Source organism: Cydia splendana, chromosome 14 (genome assembly GCF_910591565.1).
Source record: "Cydia splendana chromosome 14, ilCydSple1.2, whole genome shotgun sequence".
Lineage (NCBI taxonomy): Eukaryota > Metazoa > Arthropoda > Insecta > Lepidoptera > Tortricidae > Cydia > Cydia splendana.
In genome coordinates, this window is record NC_085973.1 from 12,084,244 (window position 1) to 12,098,508 (window position 14,265).

A 14,265-nucleotide genomic window follows, 5' to 3' on the forward strand; every position below is an offset into this window, starting at 1 on the left:
TTACTATAAATACACCCCCCAAATTATTTTAGATTCTACCGACTACAAACTTTACTGGGACAGAACTATCATCACAGACAAAACAATACATTGCAATAGACCTGACATTACCCTCCACGATAAAGCTGCAAAAACTGTGTATCTCATTGACGTAGCCATACCCAACACACATAACCTAACCCCAACTCACACTGAAAAGATTAGTAAATACGCAGACTTGTCAATAGAGATAAAAACCCAATGGCGGGTGAATACCGTAAAGACTATCCCAATAATAATCTCCTCTACCGGTGTTATCCCTCGCACTTTGCATACCAGCCTCAAAACCCTCGATATACATCCACTCACCTACACTCTTCTTCAGAAAGCTGTTATATTGAACACATGTCGGATAGTACGCAAATTCTTAGCTTTAGAAAATTAGGATAGGATTACATATCCTTCTGTATTCGTTTGGCCAAAAGCCCGCGAATATGGAAGTAAAATCACCTCCAACTGGAGAGAAAACCAAATTAAAACAAATAAATAATAATAATAATAACAGACATAACCTCGTAGCCAGAATTATTCACCAGCAGCTTGCCCTCCTATACGGCCTTGTGGACCGCGAAGTGCCGTACTACAAGTACTCACCTGCGCCAGTTCTCGAAAATGGTCGTGCCACGCTCTATTGGGATCGATCTATCATCACTGACAGGACTATTGTAGCCAATAAGCCTGACATCGTGCTGATAGATCGATCGCAGCGCCGGACCGTGCTCGTCGACGTCACCATCCCCCATGATGAGAATCTCGTGAAGGCCGAGAAGGACAAGTCCAGCAAGTACCTAGACTTAGCCCACGAGATAACCGCTATGTGGGATGTTGACTCGACGATCATTGTTCCTATAGTCGTGTCAGTGAACGGTCTCATAGCGAAGAGTCTCGACCAACACCTAGAGAGACTCTCGCTGGGTGGTTGGATCAAGGGTCAGATGCAGAAGGCGGTAATTTTGGACACGGCGCGTATAGTACGTCGATTCCTCACTCTGCGGCCCTGACCACCGGCAGCTTGGACCCTGCCCCGCTGCCGGTGGCACCCTAGGTTAGGTTTTTTATAATGTGTTTATATATTTTTGTTATGTTTTGTAAGTGTTTTTATATTTTACTTTTATACTCACATTGTAAAACCCTAACCTAAGACCCTAATTGAATAAAGAGAATAATAATAATAATATTCTTTATTGTGCACAATGAAAACATGATTAAATACAGCAAATTAACATAAATAAAAAACTAAGCAACAACAGGCGGTCTTATCGCTAAAGAGCGATCTCTTCCAGACAACCTTCAGGTAGTAGAAATTATCGAAGGGAAGAAATAAGTATAAGGGTAGCAAAAATAAATGAAATGCAAGATCAGGAAAAAAAAAACAGCACAACTAAATATATAACAATATGAATACATACATAATTTAATTTGGATCGCCTCGCTAAAATGGCCCATAATTTCCGGAAATAATTTTTTCTTCGAGGCAATTACTCCGTTCTCATTTTTTCCCAGTGGAATTTCTTCGCTTTATTTAATTTTTCGTGTACATTTTTTCATAAACTAAATTTTCCTTTTCTCAATTTATTCCCTTTTATTTTTAATCCTAGTAGTTAAAATAACCAGTAGGTTTTTTTTTTCACTAACTAAATATTCTCTATCTCCATATTTTCTCTTTTTTTTAATGCTAGTGGTAAAAATAACCAGGTTTTTTTCAAATAGGTAGGTTAGGGTTATTTTTTTTGATGACCCTAAAAACGTAACTGCTCCCAGAGATAGGTAGGTTAGGGTTATTTTTTTTTGATGACCCTAAATACGAAACTGCTCCCAGAGATAGGTAGGTTAGGGTTATTGGCTGACAGCGTTTGGTTTTTTAGATTATGCTTTAATTTTAGTGTTTTTGATATTTGTTGTATGTGAAATACCTACAAGTAACAAATATAATTACTACACTATTAACATACAGTAACAAGAAAATATTATCCTAGATATTTAAAAGAACGAAAACTATACGGAAAAGATTAATTTAAAAATATTACAAATAGGCGATTGCGGAAGAAAACCATTGGGAAAATATGGGAACGGAGTAATTGCTACCGAGAATGAATGATTTCGGGAAATTATGGGCAACGCAAAATATGAGAACGGAGTAGGTAATTGCCTCGAAGAAAAAATGATTTTCGGAAATTATGGACCACACTCGCGCACGAAGCTTCTTAGTTGCAGTTTACAGGTTAATTCAAAGGTAATGTTGGTTTCCTAACATAAGTAGAGTTAGACCAAGAAAAGTCTGCAGTGATTTTGACACTGGCACAAATAACATTGGCACTGCGTGTGCTGTCAAAATCTCTGCAGACTTTTCTTGGTCTAACTCTATCCACTTTTCTATACAATTAGTATGGCGACGTGTATACTTAAGGGGCATCGACCGTACACTGACATCGGGATGATATTTTTATCATGTTATTTAGTAGTCATCGTGCGTCTCGCTTGCGCCAATACATGTACGGACAAGAACGAGTGAAGTGCACGATAACTAAATGACATCAGTTAGATGTCTTTCTGATATCAGTGTAAGTTTGAATTGGCCTGTTAGCCAAAAATTGTTTCGTATGTCCATATATGTTCTACTCTACAGGTCACATATCTAAACCAATTCCCGAATTTTGTAAGCAATTGATAGTTAAGTTTTTATGGTCAAATTAGATTCTCTAAATTCTTCAAAACAACGGAACCATACATTTATTCAGTTTTAAACTCTGCTCGCGAGGTCTACAGCTCACAGAGCCACTAGTAAATAACTTCAAGTTATAGTTATAGAGGTGGTAAAACAAAACGACATTTTTTGGAGTTGTAGGGCTTAAATTTATTTTTTCGAGTAGAGGTAAAAATTGTACTGAATAGTCGTGAAGGGAATCGTTGGTTACTTCGTCTTAATGCGGTTAAATAGTTTGAGTTATGGAGGTTTTGGGCTCTGAAGGGAAGGGAACAGCATTTTATTTCGTGTTAACGAGGATTTTTTACATTCTTCTGTTTTTTAATTACATTTTCCACCACAGTGGCATAATTCGGTGCATGTTAACTGTTTTTTTAGACAGTTTCATCTAACACCGCACTGTGACTTGCACTTGCACCGAATTAGCTCATGACAAGCGGTAGCAGCAACTGGTGCAGTAGTCCACTTTGGTATCCAATTACTTGACACCAAAACTTGACACCAAGTCCCATCCCCATTCCGCCGGACTGGGAAGATTTTGAATTGCCACCATCGCTTGTCCCCATACGAAAGACCCGAACAAAGCGCGGTGGCAAGCAATGGCTTTTCGGCCAGTACGCACAAGAGACTTACAAACGGGACCCGTAAAATCGAAAAAGTTTTAAAGTAAGTAATTAATAAATAAATATTATAGGACATTTTTACACAAATTGACTAAGCCTCACGGTAAACTCAAGAAGGCTTTTATTGTAGGTACCTAGAAAACGATATATATAATAAGTATATAAATACTTAAATACAACAAAAAAAAACAACCATGACTCAGAAACAAATATCTGTGTCATCACACAAATATATAAGCCCTTACCGGGATTCGAACCCGGGACCATCGGCTTCATAGGCAGGGTCACTACGGTTAGTTATTTACGATACAAGTGCGGAAAAGAGGAAATTCGAAACGATAAATCGATTCGATGGAGATAAATTAAAACACGACCGAAGAGTGTTTTAAATCGACACGAGTTGTGAATTACCTATTCGCACGTGTATCGTACAACGTTTTGCAGTACATATGGCCCTTTATACTTTTGACATACGCTCGGAAAGTGCTCTTTTCCGCACTAGTTCGGGAAAGTAGGACCATATGTACTGTAAAATACATTATATTACATATAAACTCGTAATACCGAAGTTTGACTTACCTGCAGGCTGCAATATAAAGTTGACTGAATATCCGAACAATCACACCACACAGCACAGTATCAAACAAATAAAATAACTAGTTATGCAGCAGAGTATTCGTCGTATCGTATCACCCGAGCGCGAGACCGCCCGCTTACACTCAGTCACAGTTCACGTTACCGCGCGCGGAGGTATATTAATTTATTTTACAAAATGTCTCTAATAAATTGTATGAAACTACATATTTTTAAAATCTGCATTAATTGGGCTTTTCACCTATTTTTTTTTTAATACGATGTTGTACATATATTTTAAAGTATTTTCTGTTGAAACAAAAAGTATTAGCTGGTGCTGTGAGATTTTTTCATATATCTTGTAAAATTTATATGAAAAGGTCTATTGTTTGTACTAAAAATGAAAGCTACGTCTTTGGTTTATCAGGAAATGACACCAAACTCGAGATGATACGTATAAAGAAGCCGATATGATTTTTTTTCTGAAGCGCGGCGGCGTGTATCTTTAACTGCCCCCCCTGTCTACCTGCCAGGGGGTGGCGTTTGGCTACCGGGATGTATTAGCTTAGCTTTACGTATATTATGTCTTTGTCGAGTGATTTCATCCGATACCAAAATTTGCACGTCCCATACATTGGGTGACACTACTTCCGTCAGTAGTGCGTAGGTTTTCTATAAACAGTATGAGTTAGGGTTCCGTCTACTCGACCAATCACTTTCACGTCCAAAAACGGCAAACTGCGCTGTGATTCTAATTCATACGTGAACTTCGTCTTCGGATGAATTGAATTTAGATATCGGAGTAGTCGCTCCACCTCCTGCTTCCCACCCTTCATAATACAGAAAACATCATCCACATATCGCTTCCACAACTTCACTGCCCAAGGCTGCAGGTTTATACTGGCTTCGATATGCTCCGTCCAGATATTTGCCAAAACCGGTGCTACAGGGCTACCCATGGCTACCCCATCAATCTGGAGGTAATGCTTTCCACTATACAAAAAGTAGCTTCCTTCCAAGCAGTTCCTCAGCAACACCATTACTGATTCCGATATACCCCCATCGCTCAGTTTCCTTCTGACTACTTCTAGATATTCTTTAACGGGAACATTGGTGAAGAGCGACTCAACGTCAAAGCTCACCATTACCTCATCTGGTTCCAGCGTTATTTCCTTGAGAATATCTATAAAGTGACGAGAGTCCTTCACAAAAAACGACGTACCACCCACCAGCGGCTGCAACACCGACGCAACATGCTTTGCAAGATCGTAAGTGGGAGAAGAGATTTGACTCACGATAGGCCGCAAAGGCACATTCATTTTGTGTACTTTTGGCAATCCGTACAGTTTAGGTGGCAGTACGATCTTGGGTTTATACAAACGATCGAACACGTCTTCTTCGAACAACTCCCTGTTGTCTCTGATGACAGCCCTAATGCGCGAGAGACCCTAGCTGTAGGGTTGTACGAAACAGGCTTGTATACGAGACTGTCATCCAGTAAGTGTCGTATTTTGCTGTCATAATCCGTTGAGTCCATCACTACAGTGGCGTTCCCCTTGTCAGCCTTAAGAACCAGGATATCCTCATTTTCCTTTAGATCCCTAAGGGCTGATCGCTCCTCCGCAGTGGTATTTCTCTTTGGAAGTTTGGCTTTCCTTAGAATAACGGCAACATCCTGTCTTAACTCTTCCGCGTCGCACGACGGCACCTTGTTACGCGTTATAGCCTCCTCAACACCACAGATCACAGTCTCATACGGAACCCTCTTAGGCGTCATTGCAAAATTTAACCCTTTCTCCAGTACACTAACAGTTGCATTATCCAATGTAGCACTCGATAAATTCACAACTGTGGTGGTAGTTTTGTCCCCATGATGATTACTTGTACTCACGTTTCTCCCATATCGATAAAGCAGTCTGTCATATTTCTTATCATGCACATCACTACTAGACCTAGAAATACGATCCGCTTGTTCAAAGGTTATCCGATCGAGTAAGTCAAAATCATCACGTGACAACACTGCACTACACATACAATGCACCTCGTACAACTCACACTGCACTTTGTTCAAGTCTGAATAATTGTTTCTTATTAGCAGTTTTAAAAGACGGATGCTAGCAGCCCTTAGAATATTTGCAGAAAACGGTATGTCCCTACGCGGTTTTATCCTAACACACGTAGGTAGTAAGTCCGAATCGCGACACTTAATTAAAAATGACAACGACGTTATTATTCGCACTCGTTTCCTACGCAAATATCCCAGACGTTTTATTTTATTTGCTAATTCCGGCCCGTACCGGTTTGCAAAACACTGATTTAAATTTTCACGATTATTAAACATTATCAAACTACACAACGGGACTTAATCGCGTATTTAAGTAATTTCTGACAGGACTCTATTAGTGGAGGTTTCAAGAGCTCTTTTATGGATGTGGTGTGTAGTGCAGTTGCACAAAAACATGCACAAATGCTCATTGATCTCATTAGGTTAAGTCTAGGAATTTTATTGCGAAGCAGTCACTGTCGTATGTCGTATGTTGCCATCTTCATGCAATAGTTCTCTGCAATGGCTGCAACTTTGACCAAATCTCTGAGTCCGAATTGTTGTGTTTTCTGGCGCCTTTCAACCCCTTCTGGGCTCATCATCAGCCATCAGTTCTAACATGTTGTTTCGCCCACAGTCACTTAAGCCTAGAAATGGCCAATGTGTATTGATTTAAAATGTGAATGTTTGCAATCAGACAAGTTCACAGAATACGTTTTGCCTTTTCTTGTGAAGTTTATATATCAATTGCACTTTTACTCGCAATTCCAGTGTGTAGAAATAATATATTTATTTGTAAAATATACGTTTCATGTTCTGTTGTCGACTTTCTAGAGAAACAGAGGTCAGACGTCTGTAGAATATACGTAATCAGATAAGATACAGACAGAATTCATTTATTTGAGAAGGATTTAGCAAAAAACACTTAAGCCGTGTCAACAGGCCTAGGGCATTTGTTTAAAAAAGAGATGAAAAGTTTAATCTCATAAATACCTAAGCATGATTTTTCCTTCGATTTGCTTTAAGCTTCGTTTGTGTCTAAGCTTGATACTTTGCCTTTAATCTAAAACACCTCACGTTGTAAATTTGTTATTGTAAGAAAGACGCACACCAACGCCAAGGTGTGCGGCGAACACCTCTTTTTAGAGGGTGCAGTAGGTATCTGTCCAGAAGCACCTCTTGTAATTCATCTGCACCATTATAGCTAACGATTGCCTCCCACTGGCTTCGATTATAGTTTCACCGGACTTCCATCAGAAATTCCTCGTGATTTCTTTAAAGAAACGGCCGTTTTTTGCCCCCCGTTGACAATGCTTTTAATCTCGCCATTAATGATAAGTGTCTGCACCCCACTCCTTATTAAGAGGCCATCAGTGAGTAGCTTTATTTTAAAAGTGGACAAAAACACACGACGCTCATGCAAGTCAATCGACGTATTACTTATACCTTAACAGGAGACAAGGAAATAAATAGATAACTTTTATTCTTTTGGCATTGGAGTAAGGTTCAAAGTTAGTTTATCAGTTGTTTTTCAGTGGAAAATGTATCTTTGCATTGTAAGCTTCCCTGGCGAAGTGACAAGCTTGTCCGTTCACTTATCTCAGATTTATCTTCATTTTTAAATGCTAAGCCAGCCGCTGATTCCACAATGTTGCTGCCCAGTGGTGGACGTATCGACAAATATTTCAATGATCTCGATTGTGTAATGATACCAAAAATTGCTATTATGATGACATTGATGACTTCGGTTATCTGCACTCGCTGAATCTGGGAGGCGTATTCAGATTTCAAAACATGATACCAACATAATTCAGGTGTCAGGAACAGGCGAGTGACACGTCTTTTTGATGTTATGTATACCTATTCTTAAAATTCGATTAGGCTTAGAACCAAAATTTGGCCGACAAACTCAGTAATCGTCAAAAGATTATTTATTTATCTCATCATGACTGCCAGGTAACGAATATTAGCCTATTATAATCGCGTTAGTATTAGCCGCAACGGCTAAAAAGCCAAATAACATGACACGACGATTTTTATTTATATTGGTGAAGTTATATCTTCCGGAATCGCTGGGAAATCATATCGCTCCTTGAGAAACATAACGTCATTATCCAAAAAATGGAGTTTTTGAGTTAATAACGCCATCTAGCTCGTATGATCGTAACGCACGCAATACGAAGACACCTATCGCCCTAGCTCTATTAGAACCGCCAGAGGGCGCTAATGTCGTTATGGCGAATAGAGGGAATAGGTGCCTGTCTCATAGGAACAATGTCATTAAAGGGAAGTAAATTGTATTTTTTTGCTTAGTGACGGTTTTCTATGAGATTCAATGGTAAGTACGTCAATTTACATAAGAAATAGTGTATCTATACGTACTATGTCACTTTAAACTTATAATATGGTATCAAAATCAAAACTCAATTTAAAGCAATATCGTACTTTTCCCTTTAAGGACACTTGTACTTTTGAATTTAATAGAATAGAATAACGTTTTGAAATAAGTAAAGTGACATTATACCTATAATGACGGTTTTGCTTAAAACTTAAAGCCACAATGCTGACTAAAAATAAAAACGTACTGTTCTTTTACTTTAAGTGACATTGTGATTTTAAGAAGCTGACAGAAGTTTTAGCAGGTCGATCGTCATTATCTGTGTAGTGTCAATATGCTAGCTTAGTTTACCATAGCGACAGTTGGCATGCTTAAGTGAAAAATGTCGTTTTAAGCTTAAAGCCACTACAACTGGTACAGAACGCTTATAACGGTGTGGTTAATGAATGTCACTCGTTGTTTAATGTCACTGTGTTGTATTTTTTCTATAAGGTTCATAATAGAGTTGTATTATGGGTACCGACTAGACGACTATTTATAATTAGATAGATATAGCCACATTACGAGCCCTATTGATCTAACTGTGGAACTAGGTTGGTATGTGTAAGATTCCCATATTTATTAATTATAATATAATATTATTTATGTGTTGTGTGATACTTTTTCATTCATCAAAATTAGCAAGTTATTTTTGTGATGTCTGTTATGTTCCAATTTTATTTCTGACAAGGTGACCCAAAACACACATTAATTATTATTATCACTACGTAGGTACTTACCTATTAATTACCCATAAAACTATTGTTCTCTTACAGTAGAAAATGTCTCAATGTGTCTTGAATGACAAAAAAGTTTAAAGCTATTTTAATAAAGTTAATACTACTGTTTTAGTTGAAACTGTTAATAAAGTTAATACTTATGATGATGAAGAATTCGTACCTCCTTCAGAAGAGCTAGTTCTAATAACGTAATGTGTCGCTTGTGAGTTTTTTGTTGTTTTTCCGGGTTGGTTTAATTTTGCTACTGGATGTTTCTAAAGTATTTATAATGTTGTTATTTTGAATTTGAACTTCTGAATGTGTATTGGTGGTATCTCTTCTTGTAAGGTGTCAAAATTACTTCGTAATCCTAAGTTAAACTGATCGTGGTTACAAATAAGAGTGTGTTTCTGTTTAGGTGTTTTGCCTATTTATGAATTAATTGATTACGGTGGATTTAAGTCTTAAACTTTATTTTTGCTCTCACGGGTCTGTGATCGGAACTAAATTTAAACCTATTGATGTACCTAATACCTACATAAATAAATATCTAATTAAACTTTTGTCAGATGAAAATATTATTATATAAGTAGTCAATTTCGTGTGTGATATTCCGCCAGGCGAAGTCCAGGTCCAGCGACTTTGAAGTTTTTTTGAGAAAGAAGGAATTACTTATCTACGTTCATGTTTCGACCAAAGGCAAATGGAATAGACCTAGAACTACGGTCGTTTCTGCTGCCAAGGCCATATGTGGTCCAACTATGTATGTGTGCTTGATCTGACTTCACCAAGGACAATGGTCCATGTTTCCTGCTTTTCATCAGTAGATTTATTTAGAGGGTCATAATCTCGTATTACTCTTCAATCTTATCATCGCAATGTGTAGATGTTGATGCGTAGGCTTTGATTGCGGTTAAGGTAGGTATATAGCTTTGGGATTTGGGATATGCTTAACGTCAACACAGCCACCTTGTCGGAGTAATTTGATAATCCGACAATGTTGTCCTGCCACTTCTTTTTGACGACAAAGCGTGTGGGTATCTTCCGCCGGGTAGTTTCAAAGTAGCGCCAATAACAGAAAAGCTAACGGAAAAACGTCTGAGGTGGTACGGTCATGTACAGAGGCGTCCTGTAGACTACATGGTTAAGGTAGCGCTCGATATATCAACGACGAAGCGAGGACGTCGAAGACCACCTGCCACCTGGCTGACGACGGTTCAGAGAAACCTGAAAGACCTCAATATAGACGCCGACGTTGCACTCAATCGTGCAGAATGGAGGAAAAGAACAGGGAAGGCCGACCCCAAGTAAATGAGAACAAGGCCTAGCAGGATGATGATGACGTGGGTATCTTCCGCCCGGGGATTCTTAGCACCACTTTTACAGGGTACTTAGCCGTAACGAGAAGTCGTACATGTCAAATGAGATTGGGCCATAAGCCCACCATGCTGGTTCAGTGCGGGTTGGTGGATCGCCAGAGGCTTGTTTGGTATTCCACAGGGTGACCACGTGCAGGAGAGGCTGGTCTGGGGTCCGTTACATGACATTCGGGCCCCTTACATCGCATCCCCCAATTATTATCCTCCCCTTTGTTTATTTACTTTGGTAATTTTTGATCGTAAAAATATAGCCAAACAAAACAAGCTAAGAATACTCTAGTTTTAAAGAAAAACTAGTCTTATTTGCTAATTTTTTAAGACTGATTGTCGCTTACTTTAGTAAATATTAATTAACATCCATGTAAAATGATTCTAATTGCGCTTTTTCTTTGAAATAAACGTTAAGTTATATCAAATAACTGGATATAGTGTCACTGTTCCATAAATTGAATCAATATTGCGAAGTCGTCATGTGACATTAAGCAAAACTAAACGGAATAGTGACATTACAATTTTCTTTTAATTGAATTATCTTAGAAATTAAACAAAAAAAACACAGTTTACTCAAATGACTCACAAGATTAGTTTAAAATCTAACAAAATATAGCAAAAAACTCTTTCTTTTATCTCTAGTACGGCAGTTTTAGACGTTTGAAGATTTCGAAAATTTTAAAGCTCTGTACCCAAAAAACACGTTTTTCGCTTAATGACACTGTGTTTCTCAAGGAGCGATATGGAAACAGCAGGATACTTTTCTCCGACCGCCGACCCCACTATATCGTGCGTACACGTCGCTATGAAGGGCTAGGGCACACGCACTAGCCCGCAAAAACACTCCATTAAAACGATAAGTTTTTCAATGAGGGATTTAGTGGAGGGTTTTTTCAACCGTCCTCTCCGTTCACCCATAAACGAAGGCTGTCAGCCGTCAGCATTGAAATCGGTCTCCTTTAATTTTGAAGCCAATAAATTTCGTAATCCGCCAACGGAATTTATATCGGCCATTTAATGTCAATAAAGAGCGGAGACGCCAGCGCGAGCTTTTTGCCGTCCCGCCAAATGTCACTGCGCTCATTTTACATACAAAGGTGACGTGTCAATGATCATACTTACTTAAAATTCTTTTGATAGCCGCGCGGTATGTATGGCCGTTGCGGGTCGCTAAGGTATGCATTCGGTTCGCTTTGACATTTGTTTACGCTTAATTTAAATATCTAATCATTAGTGAGAAGCCTTCTCATTGAAAATTACCTGAGCCATACATTACTGAAGGTAGACAGCCTAGACTCTATTCGAAAGGTTTTATTGCAACGTCGTTACATTGCCGTTTTCTTAATTGCACTTTTGGGTATTACTTAAAGTCTAAAATACCATACCTAGGTACATCTATTTCAAATTCAAATATTTTTTTTTATGGTGGGCCTTAGGCTGATATCGGACCCTGCAATGTAGGGTACCTAATGGCTTAGATTGTCACAGAACCCGACACACAAATTGCTTGTATTCGACGTCGATGCGGACAGTACAAACGCACTCAATTTGTGTACATCGTCAAGCTCATGATGCCTGCCTACGAACATCGAAACTCCGTTATATCCTGCTCTATCGCACTTGCACAATTAGAGTGCAAGAGGCGCATGTATCGAAATTCGGATTTTCGATGTTCGCAGTAGTCCCGCTGGCCCGGTTATAGTATACATATAAGTCGGTATAGTCGGTTTGACTGTTCAATTTTGGAATTCTGCACTTGCTCGAGTATCATAGCACGGTTAAACAACAATTTTACCCCCTTTTAAAACAAATAACCATTGTAACGTAGCAAGCAAGGTTAACTGCAGTACTTGTTTACAAACGTTTTTGTTCTCATCGCTCACCTAGTTCCATACTAATTCAGAGGTGAGGTAGGTTCTAGTAACTCGCCTCAGAAGGACGAATATTAAGACGGGTCTTCACACATAGTAATCTCTGATTACTCATTAAGTAATTGTTGCCGGTCTCAAAGTCACAGTATGCTCGTGATGGAAACAGGTAAGGGACGGGGAAACTCTAAGTACTCTCTCTAAATTAGTGCACCATTGTGATACCCGCGATGACGGCGCGCTGGCTCTCTTTAGGTACCTACAACGTTCAAGTCATATTAACTCTTTAGGGAATAATCAGGGACGATACAAAAGTTCTGCGGGATATGATTGTAATGACAATCGGAACTAATAATTGATTTATAGATTCATGGGACCCACAGGAAATTCGAGGCGTTGTGGTAGATAAATACGAATTATATGAATTATCTATCAGTACTAATAGGTACTTAGGTATTATATACTTAGATCCTACCTATGGTTATCACAGTCGTTTCTTCAGCCAGAAATTATCTTTAATAAAATAACGTGTCATGTACCTACTTTCTCAGTAGGTAGCTAAGTATAAGTACCTACCTACATACCTACTTAGATATGTTTGTATGAGGTCGGCGGTATACTTACTTGGTAACTATGGGGGTACCTACTTCGCAACCATACTGCAAACATACAAGCTTTTCATTCACATTACTAACTGAATAACTTTCCCTACGTATCTGCACTTTTCATTCATCAATCGCGAGCGCGGACTCGTGCCAACACAGATATGGCAGTGCCAATAGGTACCTATCGCAGTTCTTTGTATCGCGCAGGTATTCTATTGACGGCGACTGCTCCGTACGATATCGAATCCAGCCCTTTCAATCCGGAGGTAATGCCTGCCAACAAAGAGCCACGACTACCATTTGCTCAATGGAAATACCATTTGGCTCTGAAATACGCTGGAGGTGATTATTCACATTCTCGATTTAAGCTTTTTAACTTGTTTTCTATGAGTGGGGTAGTTCTAGAATGACAGTACATTTATAACAGCTAATCGAGGAATCGTTATTCGTACCTACTTTAAAAATATTATTCATTTCTCACCTAAAAAAATGCACATACAGTCGCCATCGGATATCGGAGCGCCCAAAGTGCTCAAAAATATCTGAACACACGCTCTAAGCCTTCTTGGATCACCTTCTGATCTTTAGGATTGTCGTTGATACCTCTATCTAGAGTCTGTTCGGAAAGAGAAGAGTCTTGGAATGTATTGGGCCCCATACATTCCACGACTCTCCTCTTACCGCACAAATTCTATCTACCTAAACAGGTTGTTTGGTACATCGTTTGCCAAATTAAAACGGCAGATAGGTTGAGTCATTTATTATCTTCTCATACTTACCTAGAAAAAAAAATGGCCATGGTTTTTTTTACTACTGCACAAGTAAAAATTTCAAAATTACGAAAAACTGGTATAGAGCTGAAAAAAAAACGTGCGCAAAATTAAAAATTTCTAGGCCTGGGACCTGGGAAGATAGCAAATGACTCAACCTATCTGCCGTTTTAATTTGGCAAACGAAGTACCAAACACCCTGTATATCTTGGTACAATAATTAGTAATTAATTAATGAATTACCACAACTATAAGGAGATTGCATTTGCATATAATTACAAACGTTTTTGATACGATACTCAATAAGTCGGTACGTCATGTTGAAAATGACTGGTTTGTCAAATAATTTCATTTTAACAGAAATTATGTGACACGTAATTCAAAAAATTTCGTATAACAAAGTCACTTACTAGTGACTTTATTTGGCATCAAAATTCTTGTATAAAATACCATCATGTACCTCAGTAACCGGATATTCAAATGCAGTAATTGCTACAAGCCGATAGAGCGACGGTTGGGCTTGTTCCAAGCTCAGGACGATTACGAATGCTATTCCGACAGCTACGTCAAGTG